This window comes from Podarcis pityusensis, assembly GCF_964106645.2.
Source record: "Podarcis pityusensis genome assembly, chromosome: 16".
NCBI lineage: Eukaryota > Metazoa > Chordata > Lepidosauria > Squamata > Lacertidae > Podarcis > Podarcis pityusensis.
In genome coordinates, this window is record NC_138041.1 from 34,134,141 (window position 1) to 34,148,878 (window position 14,738).

Genomic DNA, 14,738 nt, shown 5'->3' on the forward strand with positions numbered 1-14,738 from the left:
TATATACATAAATTTAAGAGATGTTGGTGCATCACGAACTATTCTACTAAGTACAGTTAGAGAAGAAGAAGAAGAAGAGAAGAAGAAGAAGAAGAGAAGAAGAAGAAGAATTTGGATTTGAGATCCGGCTTTATCACTACCGTAAGAAGTCTCAAAGCAGCTAACAATCTCCTTTCCCTTCCTCCTCCACAACAAACACTCTGTGAGGTGAGTGAGGCTGAGAGACTTCAGAGAAGTGTGACTAGCCTAAGGTCAGCTAAATGTGGAGGAGCAGGTAATCGAACCCGGTTCACCAGATTACAGGGCTACCACTCTTAAGCACTACACCACAGTGCAGTGGTTAAATTATAGAGATCCAAATCTTCAGCACTTCACTTAATGCAACTCAATACTACACACAGTATCAGTTCTCCAGCTCAGTAATCAGTAAAGCGAGTAATAAGTAACTGCTGACTCCAGCTTGCCTTGTCTTATATCCACCAATGCACATGCACACATTTTTTGGAGAAAGGGAGGGTGGATGTGTCATGCCAGAGGCCTTTGTTCTTGAGCTGTTTCAAACAACGCACCACAGCTGGTGTCCTACCCTGAACAGAATTCAGACTTGAGGGGAGAGAAACTTTGTAGAACAGGTGTGGAGAATCTATGGCCCCCCAGACGTTGCTAAACTTCAGTAACATCTGGAGGACCAAAGGCTCCCCCATGCCTGTTCTAGATGATTTCATTTGTCCAACAAAATAAGCAGGAACATACAGGATTGCAATAGCTTTGCAGCAAAACAAGGAGATGAAAAGCATTAGTCTTCTGCTCCACACGCATTTAGGTAGCTTTCTTTCTTCCTTTAACCTGACAGTAGCAATACAAAATCCCAACATTAGTTTACTGTAATGCGACTCCAGGAAATTCTTATGCAGCCTTTTGCTGGAAAATTCATTTTGCATTTGCAAAGTCAGAAAGAAAAATAGCACCCATTGTCTTGCTGCTGCATGAGCGGGGAACGCCATCAAGATTCCCGGAGTGCATTCATCCGCCCTCTTTCTGCAGAAAGACCCAGGACCTTACTCACAGCAGGTATAAAACAGGCTGAGATAGGATGGCACGTCCCCCCCCCCTCTCCAGCTCAGTCTGGCCTTCATTGCTGATTTAAAAAGATGGATTTGCATTTTATGTAATGTTTAAAAGTATTTCTAAACCCTTGATCTACATTCTTCTGAAATATTCCTCATCATGTTACAAGCCACTCAGAGTGAATAAACTGGTGATTAGATGTTTTGTCTAGAGTCGGATGTAATTAGCTATGCAAAATAGAGCTAATAGGGCTGTTAATTGGATTTTTCCTTGAAGACTGGAGGGAGGCAGTGTTTTATATGTATATAAAAATAATGTTTACCCTTAGCACTCTTTCAATTTTCATGTTTTGGCTCTATAATTAATTAGATAAAAGTTTTTCAATTTTGCTGAGAGATTAACTTTTAAGTTTGATGGCAAGCGCTCGTAGAAATTACATTAATAATAATAGCGGCTCTCATTCTCTGTGGGCTGCAGAGAAATGGATGGATCGGCCAAATTTGGATTCTCTCTGTTTCTCCAGTTTCTGATCTTAAGTTCAGTTCTCCAGGGTCCTAAAATCTGCTTGCAATTTTTTTTAAAAAAAATTCTCATGAAAATTTCTCCTAGAATATTTTGCCTATTATATACATTATGGAAAACATTTTTTCCTGACTCAATGCATTTCTTGTACCCACCTGTTGGAAAGCTGCAGCACAAAAAGTGGCAATGCCAAGTGAGAATTCCAAGAGAGCACTACACTTTGAACTGTGTGAATTAGAGACACCACCTTGCCGACAAAGGCCTGTATAGTTCAAGCTATGGTTTTCCCAGTAGTGATGTATGGAAGTGAGAGCTGGACCATAAAGAAGGCTGATCGCCGAAGAATTGATGCTTTTGAATTATGGTGCTGGAGGAGACTCTTGAGAGTCCCCTGGACTGCAAGAAGATCAAACCTATCCATTCTTAAGGAAATCAGCCCTGAGTGCTCACTGGAAGGACAGATCCTGAAGCTGAGGCTCCAGTACTTTGGCCACCTCATGAGAAGAGAAGACTCCCTGGAAAAGACCCTGATGTTGGGAAAGATGGTGGGCACAAGGAGAAGGGGACGGCAGAGGACGAGATGGTTGGACAGTGTTCTTGAAACTACCAGCATGATTTTGACCAAACTGCGGGAGGCAGTGGAAGACAGGAGTGCCTGGCATGCTCTGGTCCATGGGGTCACAAAGAGTTGGACATGACTAAACGACTAAACAACAACAACGCCATATTAAAATATGAGCCCAACTGATTTTCTTGTGTGTGTGTGTGTGTGTGTGTGTGTGTGTGTGTGTATGCATATACATACACATGTTGGACAGTGGCGGAGGAAGGGGGTGCAGCCCACCCTGGGTGTCATCACTGAGGGGTGTGTGTGACAAAATGAGGTTTGTGTGTGTATATATATATATATATATATATATATATATGGGCTCATGAAACTTTTTAGGAGTGACGTGGTGGATTAGGTGCCTGCAGGTTCCGCACAGCCTGAAATGGCAGTGTGGGACTTGTATCTGCCTACTGCCTCTCCCTCACCCACCCTACAGCTGAGGTGGAGGTGACAGAGAGGCTCCATGCGTCGGAGAGGCTCGCTCTGCCCCCATGGGCACGGATCACCCCGCCCCCGGCTGCAGGACACGCCCCCACACCAGGCACCCAGGCGGCTAGCTAGACCACTGATGTTGGAGCGGATTCAGATGTATGCCCCTAATGAAAACAGCCATCCTGCAAAGCACTTTGGACCCAAATGGGCTGTTTTTAATGGGCCAAACTGAGGTCCAAACTGAATCATGCAGTTGAAATGCGACCCTAACTTATATCCCTCTTTATAGCCCCAAGCAGCTTTCAATGGGGTTTACAAAAGATGTGCTAAATATGATCACATTCAAAACTAAGTTCTGCAGGTGTGGCACCTGCACATTGAAACTCTGTCCTATGAACATTAGGCAACCACAGCTGCCAAAAAGCTTTTTTGTTTCAGTGAGTCTATCCAGACACATGATTCAGTTACCCAGTGCTCCCCCCCAAAAAAAAATTAGGGGTACTCTCATTTTCCTACTCATATTGAAATACTGCCCCTCAATGAGGCCAAAATGTTTAGGGGTATGTATACCCCTGCGTACCCCCACCCCCCAGAAAAAAATACTGCAGTTACCTATATTTTGTTTTTGATATCTTTGTTTTTAATGGATCTTCATTTTTCACAATGGTGTTTAATGTGTATTTGCTTTTCATTTTCTTTGTGGATCTTTGCCATTTTAAAATCTGTAATTTTATTTGTATAGCTCTTTCCATTTAAAAAAAATAAAAAGTAACCAAGCTGTTTATAGATTTTCTAGATAGATAATAAATACATAATAAAAGTTGTTCAGGCAACTTTTGCCATCATTCTTGATGTTACCTTGGTGTCCCCTCTGGGCAGCAAACCCTCTCAGCATCTCTGAGGACAAAAATAAGGGGCTGAGCAACTAGAGCTGTGTCAGTCTTGTTGTTGTTGTTTAGTCGTGTCCGACCCTTCGTGACCCCATGGACCAGAGCACGCCAGGCACTCAGGGCTGATTTCCTTCAGAATGGAGAGGTTTGATCTTCTTGCAGTCCATGGGCCTCTCAATAGTCTCCTCCAGCACCATAATTCAAAAGCATCAATTCTTTGGCGATCAGCCTTCTTTATGGTCCGGCTCTCACTTCCATACACTTCCCTGCCCTTTGTACACACCACCCGCCAGTAGTGATGTATGGAAGTGAGAGCATCATTTTTACATGGAGCTAAGTCTTCCTTTGCATATAACAGCTCACATTGAGGGCCTGTGAGGCAAGGGAGTCTGATCATCTAGAAGTGTCCCTCCCCACTGGCTAACACACGCTACAAAAGGGGCCAGGTCTTCTTGCTGAAATGCATGCGGGGGGGAACAGGTTTCTTCTCCAGGTCTACTCATCAGAAAGCATATGGATTTTCAGTAGCCTACTCCCCCCAACAAAACTCTTTACAACTAAAAACAACAAAGCAAAGCAGAGACATCTGCAACCAGCTGTAATCACCGTATGCTTCTTATTTGCTATCAGTAATCATTTTAACAGGCTAGTTTGTAGCTGCATCAAAGCACTAAATTACAAATGTAATGACTTTTTCATTGATTTTCAAGGGCAATTTTGCTCCCCACCCGATGGGGGGAGATATCCAGCTTTCAATAACCCATGATGAATTGCACACAGCAGTACTGTATCTACATGACTGAAATCTTCTATTTGCTCTATTGCGGGGGGGGGGGGTATATTATCCGTTTATGTGGTTAGAGGTAAAAACACAAAAGCCTCAAACATGGTCCACAAGGTGATCCACAAATCCCACCCTCTTCTTTGTCTCTTTCATGAGTTTTATGCAAAACTCCCCTCTTAAATCACCCTGCTGGTTTGTTCTCAGGAAAACAAGAATTTTCTTCCAGCACCAACCTGGTTTGATGACCCAGTTATGGATTTTTCTCCACCTACAACCCTCAGGCTTTTTGTAACAGACTGAGTCATGTGACTCAATAGAGAAAGCTCAACCCAAAAGCCTCAGCCAATTGTACATGATCCTCACTTTCTCCCTGCTGATAAAAATATAATTATAATTATGATATGAATAACAACCTGCTGTCCTTCCATGGCACCCAGAAAAAGAAGCTGTTTGAGGTGACTGCTTTTCTCTGGTTAATGGTACGAATGGCCCCAAATTATATATCATTTTTTATATTACTTTTATATATCACTTTATATATAACTTTTGCAGCATCCAGCTAATAATGCCCAATATAGAGATTGAGCAAAATCCAGTGGCTAGATTCCCAAGAATATATGCAATGATAGCCCTACTCAGAGTAAACTCATTGAAGTTAATGGGTGGCATTCAGTGATTGTCCTACTCCGATGCTAATGATAAAGCTAGGTTCATGAATTGCAAAGGACCCCATTGTCATTTAAAGAGGAATGAACGGGTTTAGCCCACCATAGTGCTACAGAAGGCTTCCTTCCCAGCTGGCAAGTATTTGAATCAACCAAGGGTATGAATTGAAGTAAGACAGTTAGGTCCTTTGGTCCAGAGCATGAAGTGCTTCATTGCTGTTAGATCAGTTTCCATTATTGCAGTCTTATGATGTGGCCAAGTGCTTGATACACACAGAACAATCCATTAACCATTCCCATGGCATCAATACAGACAAGAGACACTCTTGTCTACATTGTAAGATATCTACATTTGTTTCCATGAAGCAGCATCAACAGAAGTCTAGTGTCCAGGTCAAAGGAAGTAATAGTACCACTCTAGTCTGCCTTGGTGAGGCCTCACCTTGACTGTGTCCACAAATATTGAAAGATCTTGACAGAAACAGACTTGATCACCCTGATTCATGGTCTTTCATGGGAGAGAGACCTCTGGGTGGCTTTTGAAATCAATGACCATGGATGACATCTTTCTGGACAGCCTGGAAGATTTGTGAGCCAGGGACACTGTTTTGCGGTGGATCTGCTCCTCCCTCGACAAGTGTCTATAGAAAACAGCATTAGGCCACTTCGGCTTGGGCCTTTGGTTTTTGTCCTGTGAGGTCCCCCAGGGTTTAACTATCCCACCCACTTTATTGAACAGCTGCTTGAAGCCTCTGGGAGCAGTCATCAGGGAATTTGAGGAGAAGTTCCATCAGTATCCCCTTCATGGATCACTGCCTTGTCGTGACGAAGGGGCTTGAATAACTCCAAGAAGCTATGAGCTATGCCGTGCAGGGCCACCCAAGACGGACAGGTCATAGCCGAGAGTTTAGACTAAATGTGATCCACCTGGAGAAGAAACTGGCAAACCACTCCAGCATTTTGCCAAGAAAACTCCATGGACATAAAAAAGGAGAAGCTTTGAGAAGAAAGTGAGTTTCCAAGGCATGCTTTGGTTCATGGGGTCATGGAGAGTCAAATACGACTAAGACGACTAAACAACAACAACCATCAGTATATTGCTGACACTCACCTCTCTCTCTCTCTCTCTCTCTCTCTCTCTCTCTCTCTCTCTCTCTTCTGTCAGTACTGAGAAAGCACAGTTCTTGAATCTGTGTCTAGAGATTCATACAAGCATACAACATTTTATCTGTATGCCATCTTTCCATAGTGAAAACATGCTCAAGGTGGCTTACAATAATCAATACCCCAATCCAAGAGACTGTTCAGCAGCCTCAGCTTTTGTAGCTGGAATCAAGTCAGTCAGTCAGTGAAGGACTCTCATAGGCCAGGTGGAAAAAGGCTTGCAAGGCAGGGAGCAGGTCTTGCAAGATTTGCAGCCAAGCTGGTGGTGGAATCGATGTGGACCAACTAATTATGAGTGAATCCACTGTCCTAAAGGATCAGGTGGTTGATCATAGGAAATACACCTGTCCAAGACCCTGGAAAGTCTTACTAGACAATACAGGGCCAAATAGAAACATAGGCTGGTATAAGGCAGTTTCCCATGGACCACTTGGTTCACCAAAGAAACAAATAATCCTTTTTCAAAGCAGCTCACATCAGAGGCCTGTTAACTTCTATCTTTCCCGATGCGCTTAATTTCTTTTCAAAGTGAAGATTTTGAATTTCCACATCTCCGTAGCTTTTTGGTTTCAATTTGAAAGCCATCTCCATTTGTAATTAAATCAGTAAATTGCTTGTACGCCATGTGCACCCAGGTACCTTTCTGACGGCGATAAGATATTCCCAGCTGTGGCATCTTGATAAAAATTGCCTTCATTTCCTGCCTTGCAATCCATTGTCCTCGGTTATCTTCATTAACATGGAGCAGAGCTTTTAATGCTAAGAAAAATGCCGCCTTTATCGGGTCCCTTCTTTAATCTCAAATTATTATTTTCTTTCTCACTGAAGCCATTAAATACACCATCCATTATGGGGACTCACAAGGGTGAATTAACTTCTTTATTTTTAGATTTATTGGCCATGCTTTTAAGGGATTGGTGGCTGGCAACTTCTAACTGCAAACTACCAGCAAAAAGAAGCTTATCTCCATCATGTGTCCAGTTCTGGGTACCACAGTTTAAGAAGGATATTGACAAGCTGGAATGTGGGCAGAGAAGGGCAACGAAGTGTCTGGAAACAAAGCCTGATGAGGAATGCTTGAGGGAGCTGCGTATGTTTAGCTTGGAGAAGAACAAGCTGAGTAGTGACACACTAGGCTTCTTCAAATATCTGAAAAGCCATCAAATGGGAGATGGAGCAAGCTTGTTTTCTGCTACTCCAGAGGGTAGGATCTGAACCAGTAGATTCAAATTACCGGTACAAGAAAGGAGATTCCAACTAAGCATTAGGAAGAACTTTCTGATGGTAAGAGCTACAGTAGCACCTCGGGTTAAGAACTTCATTCATTCTGGAGGTCCGTTCTTAACCCAAAACTGTTCTCTTAACCTGAAGCACCACTTTAGCTAATGGGGCCTCCCGCTGCCGCCGTGCCACCACCACGCAATTTCTGTTCTCATCCTGAAGCAAAGTTCTTAACCTAAGGTACTATTTCTGGGTTAGCGGAGTCTGTAACCTGAAGCGTCTGTAACCTGAATCATCTGTAACCCGAGGTACCACTGTATTTGACAGTGGAATGGATTACCTCAGAAGGTGATGGACTTTCCTTCATAAGAGGTTTTTATAAAGTGGTTGGATATTTAAATCTAAGGAAAGCAAATGTTAGGAATGTAAAATTATGGAAGGGACATTCTTTCATATGTGGTGGGATTGTAAAATTATGATTGTAAAATCATAAAGAAATATTGGGAAATGATTTATAATGAAATGAAGAAGTTGTTTATAATAACCTTTATTAAAAAAAAAACCCCAGAAGCTTTCCTATTAGGTATTATAGGAGTGGATCTACCAAAATCACAAAATAATTTATTTATGTATTTACGGCTGCATGGACATTATTAGCACAATATTGGAAAGAAGAAGGTGTCCCAGCTAAAGAAGATTGGCAAGTTAAACTAATGGAATATGCTAAAATGGCAAAACTGACAATGAAACTAAGAGGAAGAGATGACAGTGAATTTCAGAATGAATGGAAGATGTTTATTGCATATATACAGAAGCATTGTACACAGGTCAGTACATTAGCAGGGTTTTAAAAATACTTGTAATTTTGTTATGAATTAGATAACAAGTAATTTAAACAAGATTTCAAACTGAGTAATGGACATACAGTACATTAATAAATAATGGAACCAAGGAAGGGACTAGAGGGAAGTCAATTTGTTTTGTGTTATTTTATTTTGTTTTTGTATTGTTGTTTTTTATTGTTTTGTTAACTTTGGAAAATATATAAATATCCATCCTTTGGGTTCCCTTGCAGCTCTACAGTTCTATGCTTCTATTAAGTGGGATAAATTGTATCTTGGTGAATTGTTATTTGTGCTCCATATTTAAATTTGAATGGCTTTTTTGAACATAACAAAAGATAACTTAAATAATGTTTAGGAGTAAGATGTACAGCTTAGATAGGGATGTCAGAGAAATTTGATTCATTTTGCATTTGAAGGTGAACTTACCTAACTCACACTTTCTGGAACAATATGAGAACAGAAACACAGCCATCCTGTAAAAGTCACATGTCTCTGAATATTGCAATGCTGTCCCTCAGCCAAGTAATATGTAAATACATATACTAGGGTACAGTTTGCATAAGATGCATATGCTAGTTAAAACAGCACCCAAAAATTGCTTTGTGAAAATGTGCATATTTGGCAAAACGACAAGAAAATGTGTATATTAGGAAAATTTTGTACTAAAATGCTGGTGAATTTTCATGAGTACTTAAAAAAAATATGCAAAAATATGCAAAAAAAATATGCAAATTGATGTTGAATGTGGAATGTAAAGAAAAATGGGAATCTGAAATTGATAGATTCACCCATCTCTAAGCTTAGATATGATGGTTTATAGAATGAAACCAGGAGAAGCACCAAAAGATATGAATAAATGTTGAGTTCTGTTCTTTTGTTCTTCTGCCAAGCAAGGAAACTTTTCTCCGTCTTGGCCTTCCTATTGGTTGGCCTCTGTCTCCCATGGACTCCTCCAATATCTGCAAGTCAAATGGCTGCATTCTCTCACTTTTTCAATGAGGGACTTTACAGGCCGCAAAATATCTCAATTCGTTCTGCTTTGGGTAGGCAGAAATTCACCGTTAAGCATGACGGTCAATGTTATTTAGTATCTGGCCAAAAATATTTAGTAATGCATTCCTGGAATTTAATGAAAAATTACACTTTGGATTGGGAAGGCTCTCTCTTTTCTGCTATCTTTCAAGAGAGCATCGGCTTTATTTAAAATGCAAATTGAAATCGATACGAAGTGTGGCGTTCGCTCAGCTTTAAATCTCTGTGTATTGCAACTAGGGTAGATTTCATTGCTGCTTTCCTGGAAAAAGCCAATGGTCATTAATGTAATTCTTTGTTATCTAGCTCTCCTCCAGATGCCCAGTGGAGAAGTGTGTAGCTCACTGGTAGAGCGCAACTGCTCTGCATGCAGAAGGTCCAGAGTTTGATCCTCTGCATCTCAAGGTGGGGCTGGGACGGCCCCTTCTCTGAATCTCTAGTGCAGGTCAGGCAATGTGATACCCTCCACTGTTGGATTGCAATTCCCATAATCTCTGCTGGCCATGTGAGTCAACACCTGAAGGGTGTCAGGTTCACCGTCCCTGCCTTAAGGCTGTTTTGAAGGAGGGTTGCAAGGCTGTCTTTACCCAGGGGTGCAAGGGGTGTGGGGCACCCGGGCGCCAAATTCTGGGGGGAGCCAGGTGCCCGCCGCTGAAGCTGCCTAAGCTCTTAACCAGGCTTCCTCAACCTTGGCCCTCCAGATTTTTTGAGACTACAGTTCCCATTGTCCCTGACCACTGGTCCTGCTAGCTAGGGATCATGGGAGTTGTAGGCCAAAAACATCTGGAGGGCCGAGGTTGAGGAAGCCTGCTCTTAACTATCTCCCTTTTATGAAATAATAAATAATTTTGATCAAGCTAGAAAAACAAAATACCGTATTTTTTGCTCTATAAGACTCACTTTTTCCCTCCTAAAAAGTAAGGGGAAATGTGTGCGCGTCTTATGGAGCGAATGCAGGCTGCGTAGCTATCCCAGAAGCAAGAACAGCAAGAGGGATCATTGCTTTCGCTGCACAGCGATCCCTCTTGTTGTTCTGGCTTCTGAGATTCAGAATATTTTTTCTTTTGTTTTCCTCCTCCAAAAACTAGGTGCGTCTTATGGTCTGGTGCGTCTTATAGAGCGAAAAATATGGTACATATATACCTAGGTATTACCAAAATGCATACCTACTGTTTCACTAAAGGACTTTCAATTTTGTGCACTGATTTACCAAAGATGCGCCGCATCAGTGGCGGCGCTTGTCAGACTCAACAATGGTGCTTGTCATTCACAACGGCGCCGTGCACACGAAATGAACTCTTACATCAATATATTATGTTACGTGTGGTGTTGTTGTATACTTAAGTATAAATGTATTGTAAATAAATAAAAAAGTTTGTTTCTTTTTCCTCCCTTCTTTCGTAAACAAGAGATAAGGTATAAGCGTGGTGTCTGACATAAGCATAATAAAAGTTAATTTGAGGGCTAAACTAAATTTGGGGGCCCTGGGCGAATCTTTGCACCCCGGCGGCGCATATGCTAAAGAAAGCACTGGAGGGTTGCAGAAGGAGATCTCCTGGGCTGAGATCCCCAAGACTCAGCGAAGCACTGAGCAGCCTTCCCCTTGCTTGTGTTGCTTGCTCCCCCCAGCCCATGCAGACAGCACCAAGCAGCCCACCAGATACTGACTGAGCTCACAAGGTACTATGTCAGTGAGTAGTTAAATTAAGGAACTTGCTTCCACATGAGGCAATGATGGCCACCAACTTGGATGGTTTTAGAAGAGGATTAGACAAATTTATTGAGGAGAGGGCTATCAGCAGCTACTAGCAACAATGGCTATGTTCCATCCCCATGGTCAAATAATGCAGTAATGCATCTGAGGAGGAATTAAAGAACCTTTTAATGAGGGTGAAACAGGAGAGCGCAAAATATGGTCTGAAGCTCAACATCAAAAAAACGAAGATCATGGCCACTGGGCCCATCACCTCCTGGCAAATAGAAGGGGAAGAAATGGAGGCAGTGAGAGATTTTACTTTCTTGGGCTCCACGATCACTGCAGATGGTGACAGCAGTCATGAAAATAAAAGACACCTGCTTCTTGGGAGAAAAGCAATGACAAACCTAGACAGCATCTTAAAAAGCAGAGACATCACCTTGCCAACAAAGGTCCGTATAGTTAAAGCTATGGTTTTCCCAGTAGTGATGTGATGTATGGAAGTGAAAGCTGGACCATAAAGATACTTCAGATATCTGATCAGCCACTAAGAAAGCAGGATACTCCACTAGATGGGTCATTGAAGAAGAAGAAGAAGAAGAAGAAGAAGAAGAAGAAGTAGAGTTTGGATTTGATATCCCACTTTATCACTACCCTAAGGAGTCTCAAAGACGGCTAACATTCTCCTTTCCCTTCCTCCCCCCACAACAAACACTCTGTGAGGTGAGTGGGGCTGAGAGAGTTCAGAGAAGTGTGAGTGGTCCAAGGTCACCCAGCAGCTGCATGTGGAGGAGCGGGGAAGCGAACTCGGTTCCCCAGATTACGAGTCTACACTCTTAACCACTACACCACACTGGCTCATCTTATGTTCTTAAGCTGCAATGTCCACCATCGCCCTCCAAAATTCATTATTGCCCAACGCTTTTGAAAAAGAAGTGAAAAAACTTAATAAAGTGTACAGAACTTCCACTGGCAGGAAGGAAGAGGATGCAGACAGGGTGAGGGGAAAAGAAAGAACCACATGATGCAGGGGAAAGGTTCCTGTGAACTCAGTCTAGGTGAAAGACAACATCAACTACTCCCACCAATTATTACCTGCCCCCTTCAAACCCTCCCTACCTCCCTAGCAATAATAAATATCACTTAGAAACCCCAGCCCTAAAATCTACCATGCTAACCATAACTATGCAACTTGAGTGTGGAAAGTGATCTCTACATCCCTGCAACCACACGCTAGGGAATGGGATCCCAGCAGGATAGGTTCCTTATTTTTTTAAAAAAATATATTTTATTTTATTAACATATAAAACGCATACATATACATTTACACAATACATGTACACAACACACTACCTAATTTTCATAAGATAAAACATACCTACATTACTCTATATAATACCTACCTATACTATACATATCAACATACCTACACACCTACCCCATACGGACACCCACCAAGTGACTTGACTTCCAGCTGTCCTTGTTACGCTGCTTTATTTTTCCAACTAGCTTAAACGCAACCAACAGGATAGGATCCTTTGCTCATTGGCTGGTGAGGATTCAGTCCTGCTGGCTCCAGGGGTCTGTTGCCTACAGAGAAAACCCTGGCGAGACACCACCCAGAAGAATTGACTTTCCTGCTCTTTGTAGTTCATTTCGGGGAACCAAGCATATTTTCCCTCCTGACCATATGTTTAGCTAGGGGGCTTTTTTTAATTTAAAAGAACACTAATTTAACATTAGCCCCGCCTCTGAACTGATTTGGGGGTGGATATGGGTCAGCTGTTCCCCAGGTCAGCACTGGTCAGGGGTGATAGCTACCGCTGCTACATGAAGTATTAACAGGGGGAGGCATCACCCACTTTAATTGGAAGCTCACCTTGCTTTAAACTATAATATGACTGCTCCCCCGCCTTTTCCAGCTTGGCCATGTTTTCCGCTAACAAAAGGTTGTAATTAGCTCCTGCAATTACATCTGGGAGCACTTCCTAGCAAGAGAACAAAGGGAGAAGCATGGAGCAATTTATTTCTACATTAAAGCTATTAATTCTTTCAAAAACAAAATTCGAGGACTTAACAGAACACTAACGATGCACTCTTAATACAATTAAGGTGGCTTTTGTTCGCTCACCCACTAATTTTTGGACACGGTCTGAGCACCATCCATCTTTATCCAAAAAGAGCAACGTGAACCTTAATTGTGCTGAGACAGCCAGTTTCGCACACCTGGCTGCACTTTCTCATTTTGCTCTCATGTAAAAGTGAGCTGAGATTGAGACTTCAGGCCCAAGTGCTATGGTGATCACTTGCCTCCCTGCTTTGCTCTCTGAGCCCACCTGCCCACCCCTTCTGAGCCATTGTCAGGAGCTGCTGGATCTGTGCACAACTCCTCCATAGGGTGAGCCCAGAAATGCAAGTGGCAGATTTTCAAGCAAGTTCCTTCAGGGCCTTGACTGACTCCACCCACCCAGGCTGGCCATTGGATCCTTGTGGGCAGGAAGGAGCATAAAAGGGTTTCCTGTTCCAGCTGAGTCTTCCTTGAGCAACATGATTTGCCTTCCTGCATCATCACTTATTCTTTGCTCCTGTCTCCTGGCTTGCCCCACGGCTGCTGGTTCCCAGCTCCTGGCTTACCTGAAACTCCTGGTTATGTCCCAGCCTTGATTTCTCTAATAATTGTGCAGAGTGTTTGCATTACCTCAATTCTGAGTAAAGTCTTCCTCAGACCCCACTGCAGCAAGGAGGGATTTCCTTCAGCTTCAACCAAATGCTGGCTTTTCTTATAATAGCTATACTCCTTATAAAACCCTAGAGGTAATGACCTAAGGTGGAGCCAAAATAGTTTAGGCTGCTTCTATCCACTACAGATACAAGTTGAGTCTTGTGGTTGCTGTGCAACCTTAATAAATGGCAAACTGGTGTTTTGTGTGTGTGTGTGTGTGTGTGTGTGAGAGAGAGAGAGAGAGAGAGAGAGAGAGAGAGTGCGCAGGGCCAGATTTAGGTTTGATGAGGCCCTAAGCTACTGAAGGTAATGGACTTTATATGTCCAGCTGTCCTTTGCGTGTTCAGACCCAGAGACCTCCCCCCTAAATAAATTTACACATGACTCAAATTTTGGTTTGGTTCTTGGCAGAATTTAGGCCACAACTTTATTGATTACAGAAAGTGAGTGGTTGCATAGGCTCTGGTTCGACTAGCTCCCTGGACCCTTGCATGTAGCTCTGACCCAGAGCTCTATCATAGGTCAGCCAAGGGTGAGCACCTGAGGTAGGTAGAAAGCTCAGGTACAGGCTATGTCCACTCTCCAGATGCTCCCCTGGACTCAGGTACAGGCACAACCCCCTCTAGGGGGTTGACGAAACCAAGTTGAGTCCCCGGCTTCCTTTAACGGAATACCCTTCACGTAGGGATGGAGAGACCGTTCCCCCATCCCTATCACCTGAACCAGAGCCTATCTGCAACCTTACAAGTTGTGGCGATTTGCTACATGGCAGGCAAAACCTAAATGGCAACAGCCAATCGGCCAAGTGGGGGAAATTCCTGCTGTGCCCCTGTCCCAATGACAGACAACACACGGCAGCATAGCAAGGTCAATCGCAAAATGCCCTATATATAGGGAGAGGTGGGCGGGCGTTCCGATGCACGAGTCAAAAGAGGAAGCTCTGGGTCACGTGCTTAGGTATTTATAGGTCCCTCAACCCATTGATACAACACCCCATTGGCCAGATTAAACCCAGCAATGAGGGACCTACCAGTCAGGTGTTGTGGCTATCCAATAAACCCACCCACAACAAGAAGGTCAGTCTCCC